The 19,630-nt window shown below is 34.6% G+C and overlaps 1 protein-coding gene across 2 annotated transcripts in view; it reads right to left on the bottom strand.

Moving 5' to 3' along the window:
• Positions 1-19,630, bottom strand: part of LOC143249473 (uncharacterized) — a 71,645-nt gene that overhangs the window by 15,583 nt on the left and 36,432 nt on the right. Inside the window, exon 1 of one of the 2 annotated variants that reach the window (XM_076499388.1) lies at positions 6,105-6,173. The exons of the other annotated variant lie outside the window; for it this stretch is intronic. The gene's annotated coding sequence lies outside the window, so the exon portion shown is untranslated. Of the gene's footprint in view, positions 1-6,104; positions 6,174-19,630 lie in introns of those variants that run through there. 2 annotated transcript variants of the gene reach the window in all.

Here is a 19,630-nt window from a genome sequence, read left to right as displayed (position 1 = left end):
GTCAGTAACCCTTTCTTTCTTTGTGAACCTGAGGATGACCGAAGAAGGTCATAACGTTGTTCGCTCCTCTACTAGTGCCTTCTCTATCCATACCAGCCATTTATAAATATATGAGGGTTTGTTTTATTGCTGTGTGAATCAAGGCATTTCAAAGTACCATACCTACAGTATACACTTATACCAGCCATTTATAAATATATGAGGGTTTGTTTTATTGCTGTGTGAATCAAGGCATTTCAAAGTACCATACCTACAGTATACACTTAACCATTCTATGAAGCCTAATCTTATTCTTTTGATTTGCTTTTGTCCAGTGTTATTGATGAGAGATAAAACTCCTCGAAACCGGTATAACTTAGTGAGAAGTGGTAAATTTAATGATAGATTGGGCTTCATTCAATTTTTAGTAATTTCATAAATAATTCGAAATCATTTGTTATTTCCAGTTTTCATTTAAAAATATATTTAATTATGCAAAACATTTTATTGAAATAAGTGAAAAAATACATAAGATTTACAAAGTTTAACGGATCTATATTTCTGAATGCTCTTTGAAGTACACGAATCATTAAAGATGAATTTTCAACAAATTTAATAATTGCCTTAGAAACTGTACTTTGGTTAAGTATAATTCCTGTGTGGTTGCCATATTTTTAAACACTTTAGTTTTTGAGCAAAAATGAAACAAAATATGCGAGTCCTCGAACTCAAGTTCCTCTCGGTCGTTCGGCTGTTTCCATGACGTTTTACAACTATAACGTAATAGTTGCCAAACACGCTTCGTTGCGAGCCGATCATTGTGTTCCTTTCAGTGTTGATGTTTTATGTAAATCTATCGGTGCTTTTTTCGGATTACATACTTTCTGAGACTATTTTTTGTCTTGATATTGCTACTTTATGTTTGTTTTATGATAACTGAGTTGCTTATGGTTGTAAAAACGGTTCGGCATCCGGCAAAAGCTTCTTTTCATTTCCGTGCAAGAAGAAGGAACCGGTAAGGTGGCGACAGTGGGTGCGGATGGTCAATAGGAAGAACTGGACTCCTTCACACCATGCAAAGCTTTGTCAAGATCACTTTGAACGCTCATGTTTTGTGTCGGATCCCACTGTTTGGGATTCCGTGGGTTTCAAGCCAGGCAGGTTGAGACTGAAAAAAACATCGGCAGTAGACAGGATCATCCACACCATCTTTCCTCGTGTAGAGCTGAGGTCTGATCTCAGCCTGCAGCGTACAGGTTCCACCCCTCTGAAGCCATCTGTTGCCATCACGAAAAGAACAAACTGAAAAGTATGTGTGCAGTATAAAGCGATAAACAATAACAAGTATAATATAATAATTTATAAAGTACAAGACATACTAACTAGACATACACATTTCACATTCATGAGCGTGTTTTGCATTTGTGGCACCTGAAAGTCAGTGAAACCTTAATTTCCTAGTCTAGACAGTAGACAAATCTATCCCAAATAGAGTATATTCCAAGTTTAAAAGTTGGTAGATCATTCTGTAGATGTTTTTGTATCATTTTTTAAATATGGAAAAGTTTGAAGAATTCTATTTTTCAAATTTAACATTTCAAGATAAATTAACTATTCAGATTGCTACATCTAATTTGATTTTATAGACAGAATTATGACGTATAATTGAAATTCAGTTTGTTACGAGTCATAAATACCCGATACAATGATTGTGGAAGGGCCGAGTAGTGGTTACCATAGTCGGTAAAGTATAAACAAATAAAACACAGTCTGTGATACCAATAAGTTATAAACACCAGACAGGTTTCGAGATGCTTAAAATTGCACGTGAAACAATACAGATCATATTTGCTGTCATGACTTAGGCTTACCATTCTTCCACTGGAGGTATGACCGGTCAATCCCACTATCGTTGGTAAAATAGTCCAAGAGTTGGCGGTTGGTGGTGATGACTAGCTGCCTTCCCTCTTGTCTTACACTGCTAAATTAGGGACGCCTAGCGCAGATAGCCCTCATGTAGCTTCGCGCAAAGTTCAAAACAAACCAAACCAGACAAGTAAACCAGTTTAGAGTAGAATCAAACTAAAGAAGAAAAATACATAAGCAATAAACATAATCACATTGATGTCTAAAATAAAAGTACTTCAGATATACATATATAGAAGTATGTGTGTTAACAGGGATGCCAAATGTTGTTAATCTGTTTGAGTTTGTAAAAGCGTGGTAAAATGCTTTACTGAAGTAAAATGGTATAATCTAGTGCACTTCCTAGATCGATAGAATGTTGAATTTGACCTGAATCGGGTGGTTAGCCAACCATATTGCGTTGTAGAAAGTTGCTAATTTGAACAAAATATAAATATTTTAAAATGCTTCTCTTAATTTATCAACTTGTTGTTAGTGTTATTCTGAATTAAGCACAAAGCTACACAATGGGCTATCTGTGCTCTGCCCACCACGGGTATCGAAACCCGGTTTTTAGCGTTGTAAGTCCGCAGACATAACGCTGAGTCACTGGGGGGCCTTTATGCACTATTTTAAAATTTAAAACGTAATATATGAAATGCTTACTTTACTTAGAAATAAGGAGTGCTGGGTCCCTCTAAACGAGTAAAGGGACTTGAGTTTCAAATATAACAGCTTAAACTAAGACTACTATTTGGAAGGGTGGAATCCATGCATATAGCTAATTACGCCTGTTAAATATAAATTCGCAGTGCGACAGAGGAAATCCCAAAATTAATTACAGTGTCAGATTATATATATTCAGCAGTAGCCCCATTTCTGGAATTGGGAGAGATATCACAGAAAATAGACACTGAATAGATTACACAGAAATTCAGTACGTAATGGTACATGCTTTCTGTTGTTGTTGGTTCTGTTTCACGCATAACGCATAATTTATTGTGATAAATTTTATTTCAAAACTATGATTTTTATCTTTTAATAAACAAAAATTGGAATTCATAAGAAAAAACAGCTACAGAGGCTTACACTTGAATAATTATTATAGAGTCAGCAAACGCTATATATATATATATATATACAGATGGCCAAAGTACTCAACAGATATAATATTAACAAATGTACACGCCACAAAATCAACAATAACAGTTTTACTTTAAGAAATGACTGCCACTCATTTTCATTCGTTACTCTACCAAACAAGCAACAAAACAATGTAAGAATCTATCGCTAAGATACCAAACCAAAAAGTAATCAACACACAGAATTGTTCATCTTTCTTCTTGTTTCAGTCAAAATAACCCTTACAACTAATTTATTATTAATGTTAGTTTAAGCCTAAGTCCATTCTACGTTTCTGAGCAGTGAACAATGCTAATCTTAGTCGTTATAACTACTAGCAATTAAAAAATCATAATTCTAGCGTATAAGATATTATCATTATCCCTTGAAGTTAGCTTTCTTACAAAAATGTGACGTTCCTTAAAGAGTTTAAATACAGGGTGAAACATAAATTATCAACCAATAACACTACGTAACACAAATTTTGTTCCTGGATAATATGTGTTATTTTTTAATTGCTTATGTTGTAAAAGTACAGAAAATGGCCATTATTCCCTTCAAACTTTGCATTTGTGACCTGGATAATAAAATTTAGAAATTAACCTATTTTCTATGTAAAAACGGGCAAATCTGCACATTTTCATTTACATAAGGTCTGAATAAAACAACATATGAATCAAGATTTACATGTATTTATACTAAAGTTATACAAAAATGTTTAGAAGTGAGTAGTTTCTCGAGATTTGCGACTGTAATGTAAATCACTTTCACGTATCAGCCCCAAAATATATAGTCTCTCATCATGTTTTCGTTATACGCTTCCAGGTCACAAAAGCAAAGTTTGAAGAGAAAGATAGGTCTTTTCCAATTACTTTAGGCATAAGCAATTGGGAAATAACACTTTCTGCCCAGGAACAAGAAAAAGTAAAATTTTATTACATAGTGTAATAGATGAACTTTAGATTACTGTGGCACGTAAAACAATAAATGTTACGTCTCCTACACATTGTGTGTCTTTAGACACCCTAACCTATCTATATTATGTTCAAAATGAAGGAATAGTATACACACACACATTAAATTTTATTACACATATTCATAATATACAATTATTTTCAGTTAGGGAGGAAACATCACAAGTAATAAAAACATTTTGTAAATATAAAATGATTTAGGGACGGCGGCGAAAAATAATAAAGCAAATAAGAATATAGGGATAATACAGATATATATAATCACCCCTATATAACTTTCATTAACAAACTTTAATGTTACACTCTAAAATGAACACTAGACTTTAAAATTACTGCAGTTGGGAGTCATATAATTCATTCTTTACGAATTGGTGCGTGAAGTTATTGGTAACATTGTGTGCGTTTGCATCATTGTTAAAAGAATGTTTTTATATCTGTTGTGGATGGAACGTAACACATGCTTTTATTCGTTAAGAGCTATTCCATTATGGCTTAAATTGACCAGTGTTAAAGTTTCTTTTTTCTACTATAGTATGGTCAACGGTATTTTTATCAGGTGAAAAATTTTCTTTGTTTAAAGGTTGTGAAATCTTTGTTGTGTGTATTTATTTTGAACATCATTTATTTTGCATGTATGCAGCTTTCACGTAACACATGGTGAGGAAGTTATTACGTTCATACTCTTCTAGTTGCCTGTGTTATTTTTTAGAGTTAACACTTGTTTTGCTGATGAGGATCCTCCTTTAATGCCGCATGTTGTGCAAGAATGTCGACAACATTATCCTTCAATAATAGAGTAGGTGGCTTTTTCGAGGTTAAGACCTCACCCATTCTTAAATGAGAAAGATCAGTCGTCCAGCTAGTACTGGTTACTCTGGGTAAATGAAGTATTTTTTTTGCAAAGAAACACTTGTTTTCGACAGCTTGTTAAAATCCTTCTCAGAGAAGGTATGGAGAATCCATTAGAAGTAACAATCCTTTGTTTTTGTAAATCAACCATTAACACTGTTTTGAATTAAGATAATTCATTACGCATTTTATTTTATATTCTATGAACACAGTTATTTAAAGATTCGGTATTAATTCTTGATATTGAACCTCCTGTTATTAAGTAGAACTATTCCACTGCTTTATGAATTATACCTGAACAAAGCACACATGCACAGTTTAATGAGTAATAATTTAATTATTATGATCTGAAACTCACACGTTATGAGTTCAAAAATTTGGCGGTAACACCGACGGACATTTACGCATTATCAGAAACTACACTGCCATTTAGTTCTTGATTAAACATTTTGTCTGTGTCTCGGATAGGCATTTTCAAAATGACGGCTTCGAAATGTGCAAAATAAAGTTGTTTGTGACATGTTACTGAAAATACTTTGACTCTCGAGACGAATTTAAATATATCTGAGAAACTTTTAAAATAAAAAGTATTAGAATATAAGTTTAGTAATTAAGGTATCCATACCTGTCCTTAAAAAATTCAGGAACTTCAGAAACGGCATACATTCAGTCAAAATAGCTGTTTCGATTCTACTTTCTTTCCCCCTCATTTATTCTACTATCTCTTTAGTGTATTTAAATTCTATTTTTCCCTCGGTATTAAAAACAGTTTTAATTTATTTAGCCAATACACTCATAGTCTTATTCTTTTAATTACGTTTATATTCAACACTGACAGATGTAATATTATTACTATTTACTTAATATATATATATTATTACTCAATCTAACTGGATTTTCTTGTGTTTTATCTTAAAATGACTTTCTAATTACAAAGTCGCACTAACGAAATAATAAAAGACTTGTATACAAGTTTTAGTATGATATATTAATCTTTGAATAGTAATCTTGATAACAATTCATTACTTTTCTTTTAAAATAAAGAGAGAGGAACTCGCGGTAGCAATAACTAGGCTTTTTTATTAATACTATTAGTATTAGGCCTAAATACTGCTTTTCTAAACTACGTTTCGACATAATTTTCCTTTGACTTTCAAACAGAAAATACTAAAGTAAAGAATCTATCCTTATGACCTAGATATTTTATCGCTCAGGGTATCATTCACAATTAGCGTAATATTAACATTAACAACATTGCCCTCAATATTCTCTTACTTGTTAGGTAGATAAGAGAGATGCAAATTATACTTCTGTCGCCTATCCTTTTATGCTAATACAGTCATAGAAACTCTAGTCCAAATCTAAGTTAACACAAAAATACGATTTATACACTGACGAAAATACTGATAAAAATATTGTTGAACTTTTATGTAAATATTATTAAAATTAACAAGTAAATAAAAATAAGTCATTAGAAGAACTAAAATTGGATTTAGAAATATAAAGACACGAAAACAATAAATATAAAATTCGTAAAATAATAGGGCAATAAATATGGTAAGGTAAGATTGAAGAAGATTTAATCTTGAGTAAGACGTAAGGTAAACTCATCTATAGAAAAGGTCTAAGGGAAGGAAATTAGAGAAAAGGATGATGGAGTTGTATAATTACTGTAGATAAATTCATATACCTAAGCCATACTATCGTTTCATTAAAGCAATTTTTTTTACCACAAGAAGAATGAAAATTTTTTAATCTTAGTTATATTTATTACTTACGTTCACTTGCAAGATGTTTATGAATATTGTTTCTTTTTGAATATATTGGGTTGAGGAATAATTCGTGAGCGTTTTTTCAAGTTAAAAAAATATATTCATAAATGAAACGCTTTCGCAAAATATTTCATGTCATTTGGTAGATAATTTTTTGCTCTAATAGATGGTGTGTTTGATTTTCATATGTCTTTAATTTTTGCTTTCATTTTCTGCTCATTAAATGGAATGTCAAGTGGACAAAATCGAGCATTTTCGACACCATCTGCTTTTCGCATTTAATTTCTTGCAATTTCGTTTACAACAATGCATACTATATACCTAGGTATTACATGAAATAAAGTATCATAATAAATGTTTTGGGTGTAATGTGTTTATGCATTGAAGTATTGTATAGTCTTGCATGTAATGCTTGAATGAAATTATTTAAAAACGCTCACGAATTATTCCTCAACCTAATACATTGATGACTTAAAGATATCAAGATCTTTCAGCTTAAAATCTCTTTCTAACTGAGGAATGTCAACACAATATAAGCACAAGTCTGATGCACAAAAGAGAAAATTCAAACAGTAGAAAGATTAGGCAAACTCTTTTTGATGTTTGTTTCGAATAGAAAAATGAAGATCAGCTCAAACCTTTCCATTCAAGATCCGTTGTTAGAAATTACCATGAAAAAAGAGTTACTTACTACTTTGAATAAACAAATTTAACGTCAAATAATACTAATACAAACTAGAACGACAATCTCACAGTATATCCTGTTAAAGAAAAGTTTGTTTGTTTGTTTGTGTGTTTTGAATTTCGCACAAAGCTACTCGAGGGCTATCTGCGCTAGCCGTCCCTAATTTAGCAGTGTAAGACTAGAGGGAAGGCAGTTAGTCATCACCACCCACCGCCAACTCTTGGGCTACTCTTTTACCAACGAATAGTGGGATTAACCGTCACATTATAACGCCCCCACGGCTGAAAGTGAAAGCATGTTTGGCGCGACGGGAATGCGAACCCGCAACCCTCAGATTACGAGTCGCACGTCTTAACACGCTTGGCCATGCCGGGCCCTAAAGAAAAGTAAAGTGAATATCTGCAGCCAACGGTAATAAATACTACAGGAACACTTTCAAAATATGTTCCTGAAAAACCACAACAGCTCAGTGGCTTTGATGTGTGTACCTTAACCATGGAGAGTCTATCAGCTGAATACCTAAATTACCTGTTAGGGCTATTTTTTTTTCCTTTCCTAAGTTCTCTTCTAAAGTCCCTTTTCTAAAAAAAATGGTAAATACAGTAAACGATACTGGATATTTTGGAATAATATTGAGCAAGCTTTGAACCGTTTTTCATGTCTACTTTCTCGTCAACACTCTAGTTGCGTTACGCTATACAATTACAACTACAAAAAGCTGGCTGCTAATAAAAGGCTGGTAGAAACTTTATGATGGGTTCCCAGAACATGAGAAAATAAAATAAATGCCATACCGTGTGAAGTGAGGTTGAGAGAAATTTGTGAGCAAACTCGTGTTTAATTGAAGCTTGTGAAGAATATTCTTTCAAGAGCAGCCAAATGTAAGGTTATCCTTAAAAAGAATTACAGATGTTGTCCTTTTCTTGGAGGAGAGAGGATTAACCTTTCGTGGATTATCACAAAGGGTTCGTCGTAAGTCTGAAAATGTTAATATTTTTAAGGATAACTGAGCTGCTCAGTCATTACAATCTAGTTCTAAGGGAGCATATAGAAAGAGTTGCAGAATCTCAGCAATCAGATTACTGTCTTTAAACCCACTACTTGTAAGGTGAGTCCCAGAACGAACTCATAGCAATCTCAGCATATATTTACATTATATAAGAGGAAAGACTCGCAGCAAAACGGTTGGCTGTTATAGTAGACGCAACAGCTGATTTATTTCATCAAGAACAGACAACTTTTATTCTGAGGTAAGTAATCCATGCCATCAAAATGCTCTTTCTGTGTTATTCAAAAAATATTTCTAAGATTTATTGATAACAGTAAAAAGATCGGGGATATTATTTCTAATCTAACACTTGAGATGGTTAGTTAATTAAAAAATTCCAGTAACGGATTGCCGAGCCTAAGGGTATAACAACGGATCCAAAATATAGTGTAATATCAATCGTGGTTTTCTATTCTGATTTTTCAAGGCACCAACTGGGCTATAAGGTACCAATCTCGTGTGCTAGTGCCTAGCGACACTTCTGAAGTTCTCGTGGCTCTACTTTTGCCGCAGTTCATTGTCCTGGATCAGGATATTCAACAAACAGTCACTAACCGAATTCAGACGAAACACGCTATAAAAGTGTATTGCTAACATACTACAGTGCTGGCAATATAATAATAATCATCCACGTATATCAGGCATCTTTTCAGCTGCAGTTCTTTAAGTATAAAACCAGTTAGCCTTTAGAAAGTGACTGGTATGTTGCACAGGCTGAATAACATTATTAAAAACTCAACTAACCTTCTCAGATACTAAAAGCAGTTTTTACCTTTATAGCTATCCAGAAGTCAGGTCTAAAGTGCTAATGCACCCAGATATTTATTTCTTTGTGGCATTTAAAAGTTATCAATACGCATCACGGCATTTACTCTGTGGAAATCAACACAAGATCTGCTCGTGCCACCATTTTACCTGATAATCACCAATGTAGACAACCATACTTCCTCAGAAGACTTTACAACCTCGTCCATTAACATCACTATACCTTCAGTGCTTCAAGAAAGCTTGTGTGGCAGTTGTTGAATTGAATTTGCATATCCTGTTTCTGTGTGGTTGCAGCTGTTTTGTAGTTCTACCCGATCAGCTATTTAATCCTTCAAACACATTAGTTCACTTAGCTAGCACGTAACTAAGACACTGCTGTTGTGTTGAGTCTAGATTAATATCACGACCTTTAAACTGCAGCCTCAGCTCTATTAAAATCTGAGCAGTATTTGCTTCCAAAATGGTGCAATAGAAACAGCTTTCGCAACACAAACACTTTTGGAAACCCACACTTCTTATTTCAGTCCTCTGTAATTGAAGAGTCATTTTTACCAAAATAGGCAAACCATTATCCATGCTACTGCTGGCTGCTTTTTTATGTAAAAAACAGTGTGTCTTGGATATTAGCTCAACAGTCACATTATATGATGAAAATAACACTATGTAAGAAATTTTTACTTTTACTTGTTCCTGAGCAAAAAGTGTTATTTTCCAATTGCTTATGCTTAAAGTAAATGAAAAAAAAAGAACTATTTTTCTCTTCAATCTTTGCTTTTGTGACCTGGGTAATGAAATTTTTAAATTTACCCATTTTCCAGAATATTCCAGGAAGATTCAGTGCTGAGTACTTGATAGAGAATTTTCTCGAATTTACAAGAACTTTCTAGAATATTGTAGAACATACGAGAATTTTCAAGAACCTTTTAGAATTTTCTAGAACTTTCCATAGTAATATATATACAGGGGCTTACCACTTTAGTTTAGACCTAGCTGCCTAAATGAACACACAAAACTATCTGATTTTATCAGAGATGGCGTCAAGAAGTTGTAAGCATTCTTCGACGCATTCTGCTATGAATATGGCCAATTTACCAAGACAAGAGCGAAAAAGTATTCTGTGACAGCATCTGATAAAATGTGTGACGCCAACAAGGCCTATTTCGGCATGCCTGTCGAGGATCAAAACAGACCCTGGGCACCTCATTTTACCTACGAACACTCCAAAAAAGCTCTAGAAGATAAGACGGACAATTTTTGCTTGCTTGAATTGTAAAATTTTATATTATACAAATTTTAGACTTTTTAAAATTTAAATATCTTTCGGTGCACCTCAAAGAGGAATAAAACAGCGTCAAGACCTTGCTAGAAGCCTTGAAGTATGATGAGTATGGCTGGGAAGTTATCGGAGACTTCAAAATGGTGGCATTCCTGACGGGTTTCCAAGGAAGCTTTACCAAGTTTCCCTGTTATCTTTGCCTTTGGGGCAGCAGGGACACCGCAGCTCACTACAACAGGTAGCACTGGCCACAATGGATCGAGTTCTCTGTGGGGAGGCACAATGTCAAGTGTGAGCCACTAGTGGACCTCCAGAAGGTGTAGTTTCCATCATTGCACATAAAACTGGGTCTTATGAAACAATTTGTCACAGCTCCTGATGAGGAGTCTACAACCTTTAAGTACCTTCGATACTTCTTCCCTAAGCTGTCTGAGGCAAATGTCAAATCTGGTGCCTTCGTTGGACCAAAAATAAAGAAGATCGTGGAGTACATAGAATTTTCCAAGAAGCTCAGTGGGAAGGAAAAAAAGCTTGGGACACCTTTGTCGCAGTAATTTGGGGCTTCCTGAGCAATCACAAGGCCGAAAAGTATGTGGAACTGGTTGAGGCTCTGGTGAAGAACAACGGGAAAATGGGCTGCAGGATGTCCCTGAAAGTCCATACCCTGGATGCTTATCTTGATAAATTCAAGAGAACATGGGAGCATACTCAGAGGAGTAGAGTGAGTGCTTCCACCAAGATTTATTAGACTTTGAACGCCGCTACCAAGGAGCATATAACAAAAACATGATAGGAGACTATATTTGGGGCAGATACATGAAAGTGATTTACATTACAATCGCAAATCCTGAAAAACTACTAACTTCTAAACAATTTTGTATAACTTTAGAATAAATACATGTAAATCTTGATTCTTATGTTGTTTTATTCAGACCTCATGTAAATTTGCCCGTTTTTACATAGAAAATAGGTTAATTTCTAAATTTCATTATCCAGGACACAAAAGCAAAGTTTGAAGGGAATAATGGCCATTTTCTATACTTTTACAACATAAGCAATTAAGAAATAACACATACTATCGAGGAACATAATTTGTGTTACATAGTGTAATAAACAGAGAACAACACTTGCACATATAAAGGTACTGTCGTTTCATATGCAAATTATACATAAATGATCTACCGTTTCTGGGTTAGTTCTGACTGCACTGGATAGATTTCCCACCAAACCTCACTTCATCTGCTGCATAAGCAAAGCTAACTGAGAGCTTCTGTCGTACATTCATACACGCCAGATCCTCTCTATTGTACTTTTCGAGTTGGTGGTTACATCAGGCTCACACAGAGCTGTTTTTTATCATGAGAGAAGACAGCTACAACTCAGTGATAGTCCTACTGTGTGTTTGATGTACAGTCAGTTGCAGCAGAAGTAACTGTTGTGCTGTTTCCAGGTAAGTTAGAACAAATTGCTCAGTCATGCCACACCCACAACCATAACAATCGATTGATTCCTCCCTTCCAAAGTGATATCCGAGAGAAGGCACCAGATATATTTCCTGTGGCGCGAACATCACAAAAACTCATTTTATAGACACCAACTCGTCTGTGTCATGAAACCTTGTGGAAGTGTTTGTAGTTTCAGTATAGGTAGAATTTGAGTTCGATAAAAAATAGCATCTTCAGCCAATCAAATCATATTTGTTAATATTATGATGGCTGCTCTCTTTCATCAGTTTTATGTAGAAAGCTGTCTAACTTGACTATTTCAAGTCTCGTTGCCTTCACTAAGATATAAAGTTATCATACTTCTAATTGATGCATGATCTCAATTGTAAATCCCTCTATAAAACTGTCAATCAGTATGAGTTATGATTTTCACTGCTATCAGGATACGACTTTTTATGCAAATGGATTAAACCATCAGTGAATGTATACAAGTTCTCAGAGTGATCTTTCTGACGAGGTTGAATTAACACCAGTGGATGATTGGTTTTCCACTGAGTCAAAATACTAGTGCAACTCTGCCGTGACTGTGCCTTACTTATACAACTCCTCCTGCATCAGATACTCAATATCATTTACTATTGGACCTTTTAATCACATGATTAAGCATTGCATTTACTGTTATTGAGACCAGTAGTTTCAGTCAGTCACTTGTGGAGCTTTGACACAGTTCATCCGTGAATAGCACCTTGCCACTGACTTTTAGCAGGACTGGGCGCCTCCCTTCAGGGAGAAGGTTTCTACTACTCCACCGATCATTGATATGCTGCACAATAATTCACTGTCTTACGTGCTTGCGAAACAGACCTTGTTAACGGAGCTCATTCAAAAACGGTTTTTGTGATTTGTTCCATGTTTGGTTAAGTCACCCACTTGGTAGCGAGACTCCTTCATAGCCCAGTGAATGTCTGTGGGTGACATCGATGAAAGATCGAGTTCTGCCTCCCTGGTTGGTATATCTCTAATTGTTCTATAGAGGTAGTTCATATTAGTCTCGGATATCCTAAGCTGCCTACCACTCCGACATTAAGAGGCGTTCTAGTTGCTTCAGATGGTCCTCATTCTCTCTTGTTAATTCATAGATACAGTGCGATAGCTGCCAGGACCTTTGTAGCTATATTTGAAAATCTATGGACAAGAATATGGCTTTTTCCAGATCTGACCATCCTACTTACATACTGCCCTTTCTTGACTCCCATCTCATCACCTTCCAAATTGTAAACCCTTCATTTTTAGAAATTGCCATTTCTACTTAAACATGTCTTAGGGCTAATTATTGTAAAAGTCTTACCGTTCACTTTCAGAGGGATACAATAACATCTTTGCAATTACGATGTCCCTTGGTCACAGCAGTACAACTTCACGTTTCATACTATTCTATAGTGTTTTCTAGTTGAAGATGTATTTAAGAGTAGGCTATCTTATTTGCTAACAAGAGAGTCTAGAATATTAAATGATAGAGTTTGTTTCTCCATAATATATACAACCACGTTCGTTACACAATGAAGTAGACGATAGTTAAATATATGAATGTTACAATAAATGTTTATTAATTCCAAGAAACTAAACACAATATACACTACAGTATTGAACAAATGGGCAGTTGTCCCGAAGGTATGTCGAACTGATGAGAGAAGTGAACAAAAACTTATACTTAAATATCTTTCACAAATTCTTGTGGTCTCCCTGTATGTTAAGTTAAACACAGTGATCCAAAACTAACCCGCTAGTTTGAAAAGAAAGTCACTATAAAATAACATAAAGTAAAATTCAAGTGAAGTTTTGATTTTACTTAGATTTGAGGATTTACACTAACAAGAATGAATTTGTTTTTGTATTAATTTACAAAACTTGGAAAAATAATTTCAACAGAGAAAGCGGGATAAATCATATAAAAATTCAGATAAAAAATGTCATTTAGAAAGGCGAGGTGAATGGCTGGCCATGGCAATTAATAAAGCTACCACCATTCCTACAACTAAAATTGCCATTCTGTCTTTTTCAATCAGGCCAGTAGTTAGACAAGTGGTTAAGGTCCTCAACTTTCAATATGAGGGTCACGTATTCGAATCCTCCACACATCAAACATAATCGCTCTTTTAGCCGTGGGGTCATTATAATGTAACGGTCAATCCCACTATTCGTTGGTAAAAGAGTAGCCCAAAAATTGGTGGTAGATAGTCATAACTAGCTGCGTTCCCTGTAGTCTCACACTGATAAATTAAGGACGAATGGCGCAGATAGTCCTCGTGTAGCTTTGCGCGAAATTCAAAACAAACAAACAAACATTTCCTTCATCCAGCAATCTTTTGAGATTTCATCAAAGATTTAGATATGATATCATCACTTGATCAAAAACAAGAAGAGAGTCTCATCCGATAATACTATAATGTAATCGATTATTAATAATATCCCGTGCTTCTTGGAGGCCCGCCTACAACTAACTGGACTTTACATGTTTGAAGAATTCTACCTCCACAGTGGGTGTTTGATATCTTGTAGGATATTTTCAGTTGTAAGTGCTTTCAAGAGAGACAGACTTTTCTCTTGAGTTGTTGCTAATACATCTTTATAATTGTTATAAAGGTCTATATATGCTCGAGATTCTCTTTTGGAGATAGATATTAGAGCTATATGCGATTTTTTCATCCAAAATACGTGCGTCTTTCCCCAACATGAAACTGTAATACCGTAATAGATGAAAATTCATACGAATGATACACTCATCTGCAGTTGTAATATTAATTGAGGTAACGTATCTATATTTTAGTCCAGGTTTTCCGTCATATAAGATGCTTTCAAATTTTGTAAAATGCAGTTAATTTTAAATTAGTTTAAGTTATAAGTTAATAATGAGGGAAAGAACTGTAGTAAACTTTACTAATCTCTACCTTCAGATGATGTTTCAAATAGTAAGAGCTAAAATGTCTGAGAATATCAAGAGAAACTGTTTTTAAAACATAAAAACATTGGGTTTGTGACGACATCTGACGAGAGAAGCTATTCCTAAATTATGTACTAACGTGTTTTGCTGACAGGGCTTGTTTTATACAATATTAATATTTTTATTATAACTGTTAGTGTTTAAGGCGGAATACACGTGTTTGTTGTGCCGTAACTTTTAAATTATTCGCTACAAATACGAATAATGTTAAAGAATGCTGAAAGGCTAAATAACCAAGTAAAATAAAAAGATTTTTAGCTGTTAGAAGCTCAGTTATTTGATTTTACTTTCGAACTGCAGCCTATGTTTTCGGTCAAAACTATTTTATGTTGAGTTGAAATTCTTCAAGTGAAAAAAAAAGTGTATTCAAAGGTTCTAATCATGGAGGAAATATCATACCTAAAACTATAAATATTATTGATTTGTTGTTTAGGTCTATAGCCGCCAGCATTTATGCACATAGAGTTAACAAAATGGCCACTTTTAAACTGTTCAATTGTGATCATGAAATAATATAACAAAGAATATCAATTGGTTGTCACGAAATACATATATGTATGTCTAACCTCATTGTGATGCTAAAATAATATCTCCCGATGGCTCAGTAACAACCTTTGTGTCTTATAATAGTAAACTTTAAGATTCGATTCCCGTAGCGGTATAAATGTTTAACTAAATTGCGCATCACTACATCTGTTTCTGAATGATCTACTGCTCATCAGATTTAGGTTCTTAACCCCTCTTCTTCCAGTTTAAGATTCCAAATTGACATAAAAAACTTTGTCAAATAAGAAATCACAATAACATGCAATTAAAAAACATAAAAAACTTTGTCAAATAAGAAATCACAATAATATGCAATTAAAAAAACCTAAAAAACATTGTCAAATAAAAAAACTACAATAACATACAATTAAAACTAAACGGGTGTTTTGTTGTTTTTTTTATAGCGAAGCCACATTGGGGTATCTGCTGTGGCCACTGAAGAAAATCGAACCCCTGATTTTAGTGTTGTAAATCCGAAGACTTACCACTGTCCCAGAGGAGGACAAAAACTAAACTGAGGGATTTAGTAAAACTTGATCAGATTTGATAATTTTGTGATTCTTGTTGAAAAATCAAAATGAATTTATTCATATTACATGCCACAGTTTTTTACAGTTAGTACGATTTGTTTTTATAACAAGATCTTCGTCTCAATCACTGGTATACAACTTGTGTAATTGAGAACGATCGCGTCAGTGATCGAAACTTTAGACCTGTTCTATAAGCTAATCTGACTAGCTGTAAAAGCTGTAAATTGTATTACAATATAATTAATCAATAACTAAGCTCTAAATCAAATTATTAAAATAAATTTAATTATTGTTAAAAAGTTAGATAATTTCCTTAATGATTCTGATATCATAATTTATCGTATTTAGTGAACAAATCTTAAATAACCTTATTATAAGTAAATTTTATGACTTCTGAAAATTCTTGCGGCTGTCGATTAACTAAGCGGGTCGGCCCAAGAATACATAGTTTGAGCGTCATGAAGTAAACTGTGTTTGTTTTTTTAATTTCGCGCAAAGCTACACGAGAATTAGCTGCACTATCCATCACTACTACTTTAGCAGGGTAAGGCTAGAGGAAAGGAAATTAGTCCTCACCATCCCCCGCCAACTCTTGGACTACTCTTTTACCAACAAATAGTGGGACTGACCGTCACATTTTAACGTCCCCATGGCTGAAAGGGCGAGCATGTTTGGTGTGACCGGGATTCGAACCCGCAACCTTCGGATTACGAGTCCAACGCCCTAACCAAGTTGGCCATGCCAAACCAGTAAATTCTAAAGTTTCCTAGCATTTTTGTCTTAATGTCTACAATTTATGTGATATTCCAGATGCTTGACTTGCAAAACAAGATGCGAAAATTTTTACATACGATGATATTGACATCATTATTCAAATATTTTCCAGCTTGTTTTTAAATTAATTATTATCTAAATTGTGAAGTTGGGTTGTTACCCCAGAGTTCTGAGTTATTTGTCGTTTTAACGGAATTAAACGAAACTAGCTATTTATTCAAAAATCACCTGAAATAAGGTAACGCAACTATCGTAAGTAATTTCTTATAGCACAGCCACATTGGGCTGTCTGCTGTATCCACCGAGATGAATCGAACCCTTGATTTTAGTATTGTAAATCCGATGACTTACCACAATGGCAGTTTGTGAGAGTTACATAATCAAGAGATAATTTCTATAAGAGCTGGTGGGATTGTTCTGAATTTAGGTGTAGGAAACACCCATTGTGGTTGATAAAGGTGAGAAAGCGGCCGGCTTTGTGTTAGTTTCCAAAGAATTATGGGATTACAGTACCTTAAATCATTATAAAATTATTGAAATGAGCAGCTGCCCTTGTAACTTTAGCACTACGAGACCTCCAATGGTTGTGAACAGTTATAATCCCATCTACAAGAAACAGGTGCAAGATCAAAAAGAAAGTGATATAAAACACAAGAGTTTAACGAAAAAAAAAAAGAAGACTGGGAGATGTGAGAGAGAACGAATACACCGAAAGGTGAAGGAAGAAAGTAATATGCTGCCAGTAAAAAAATTCAAAACCGGTTTTTAAACCAGTGTTTTTGGTTTTAGTAACAAAGTTCAATCGTTATATTTACACTGCTTCAAACCAATTCTTGATATGAGTATGTAAAGTATAAGTTAAAAGTTAATTAGTTAAAAACTACACTGACAAACACCACACCAACATTATTTATAAAATACAATGTGATAACTGCCACGACTTCTATATTGGAGAAATAAGTAGAAAAATGGAAACCAGATTCAAAGAACATAAAAAGTCACCTTCACACGTTTTCGAACACTGCAAGTCAAATAAACACAACATAACCATAGAAAACACTCAAATACTAAATAAAGAAACAAACATAAACAAACACAAAATTAAAGAAGCCTTACTTATACAACAACTTAAACCCAAAATAAACCAATATAAAGGAACGCCTTTATACCTATATTAATATAATAAAATAAAATAAAATTGTATACTCAAACATCTAATAGCGCCCTATACATTCCGACACTCAGTTACACAACCCCTTTCAAACATGTGGTCAGCTTCCGGTCAGTTACCTCTTTCTTTGTGAACCTGACGATGACCAAAGAAGGTCTTTTGTTTTGGAATTTCGCACAAAGCTACTCGAGGGCTATCTGTGCTAGCCGTCCCTAATTTAGCAGTGTAAGACTAGAGGGAAGGCAGCTAGTCGTCACCACCCACCGCCAACTCCAACGAAAAGTGGGATTGACCGTCACATTATAACGCCCCCATGGCTGGGAGGGCGAGCATGTTTGGCGCGACTCGGGCGCGAACCCGCGACCCTCAGATTACGAAGCGCACGCCTTAACGTGCTAGGCCACGCCAGGCCCCAAAGAAGGTCGAAACGTTGTTCACTCTTCTATGTAAAATATTTTCTCAACCCAAACGAGCCGTTTTGCATATATATTTCTCTACAAGTGGGTTTTCTCGACATTACTGGTTACATATATTTATTCTAGAAATAATATTAAATATAATTGAAATGTGTAATATTTTATGTCATTCATGTCTACAAAATTTGCAACAATGGGATAACATAAAAAACTGAAAGTTAAAACAATCAAAGTTTTAACTTTTTATGTGTATTATTTGTTTTGTTTATTTTATTTTCAAGGCACGTCTTGTGCTTTTTTTCCTTTTCTATGGCTGTTACGTATTTTCTAAATTCCCTGGTGGGTCAGTGATGGAGACAGGTGATAGCCCAATGTCACTTTGGTATTAAGCACAAACACACGCTGTTTTTTTATGTGTAACTGGAACTGACAGCTAGAAGTTACTTTTAAAAGATGAAGAGAATCCATACCATGTCTTGTTTTAATAGTTAAATTGCCATAATCATGTACTACTTCTACGATAGAAACACAGCACCATAAAAAATGAAATCTCTGACTGCTCCAATTATGCTGGCTCTTATGGATTTTAAATTTTTTTTCAACTTTCGGTTAAAATAGAAATTATTGGTAATGCATTAGGTTGTTGTTGTTGTTTTTTTAATTTAGCACAAAACTACTCGAGGGCTATCTGTGCCAGCCGTCCCTAATTTAGTAGTGTAAGACTAGAGGGAAGGCAGCTAGTCATCACCACCCACCGCCAACTCTTGGGCTAGTCTTTTATTGACGAATAGTGGGATTGACCATCACATTATAACGCTCCCACTGCTGAAAGGGCGAGCATGTTTGGCGCGATGGGAATGCGAACCCGCGAACCTCAGATTGCGAGTCGCACGTCTTAACACGCTTGGCCATGCCGGGCCAATGCATTAGGTATACCAATTTGTTATTTCTTGGAATGGTATGCTTTACAATTGTATTTGCGTGTGTTTTTATTTTTATTGCTAAGCCACATCGGGCTATCTGCTGAGTCCACCAAAGGAAATCGAACCCTGATTTTAGCGTTGTAAATCCGTAAACTTACCGCTGTACCAGCGGGGGACATTACGATAGTAAATGGTAACACTTAAACCTTTAGCAAAAAGACATTTTGAATTCACGGGAACCAGGAAAATTCGAGAAACTTGATGAAATATGAAAAAAATATATATGCATATACATATATGGTTGATTTATTGCATATGTTATTAAAGAAAATCCCGAAAATACATGTATCACTGAATTCAGCGTTGAGCAGTCTTTATCAAATTATATGAATGACATTTTTAATCGTCTCTTTTGTTGTATTTATTGTTGGAAACTAAATCAAATT

Source organism: Tachypleus tridentatus, chromosome 4 (genome assembly GCF_004210375.1).
Source record: "Tachypleus tridentatus isolate NWPU-2018 chromosome 4, ASM421037v1, whole genome shotgun sequence".
NCBI lineage: Eukaryota > Metazoa > Arthropoda > Merostomata > Xiphosura > Limulidae > Tachypleus > Tachypleus tridentatus.
This window is presented reverse-complemented; position numbering and strand designations above follow the sequence as displayed.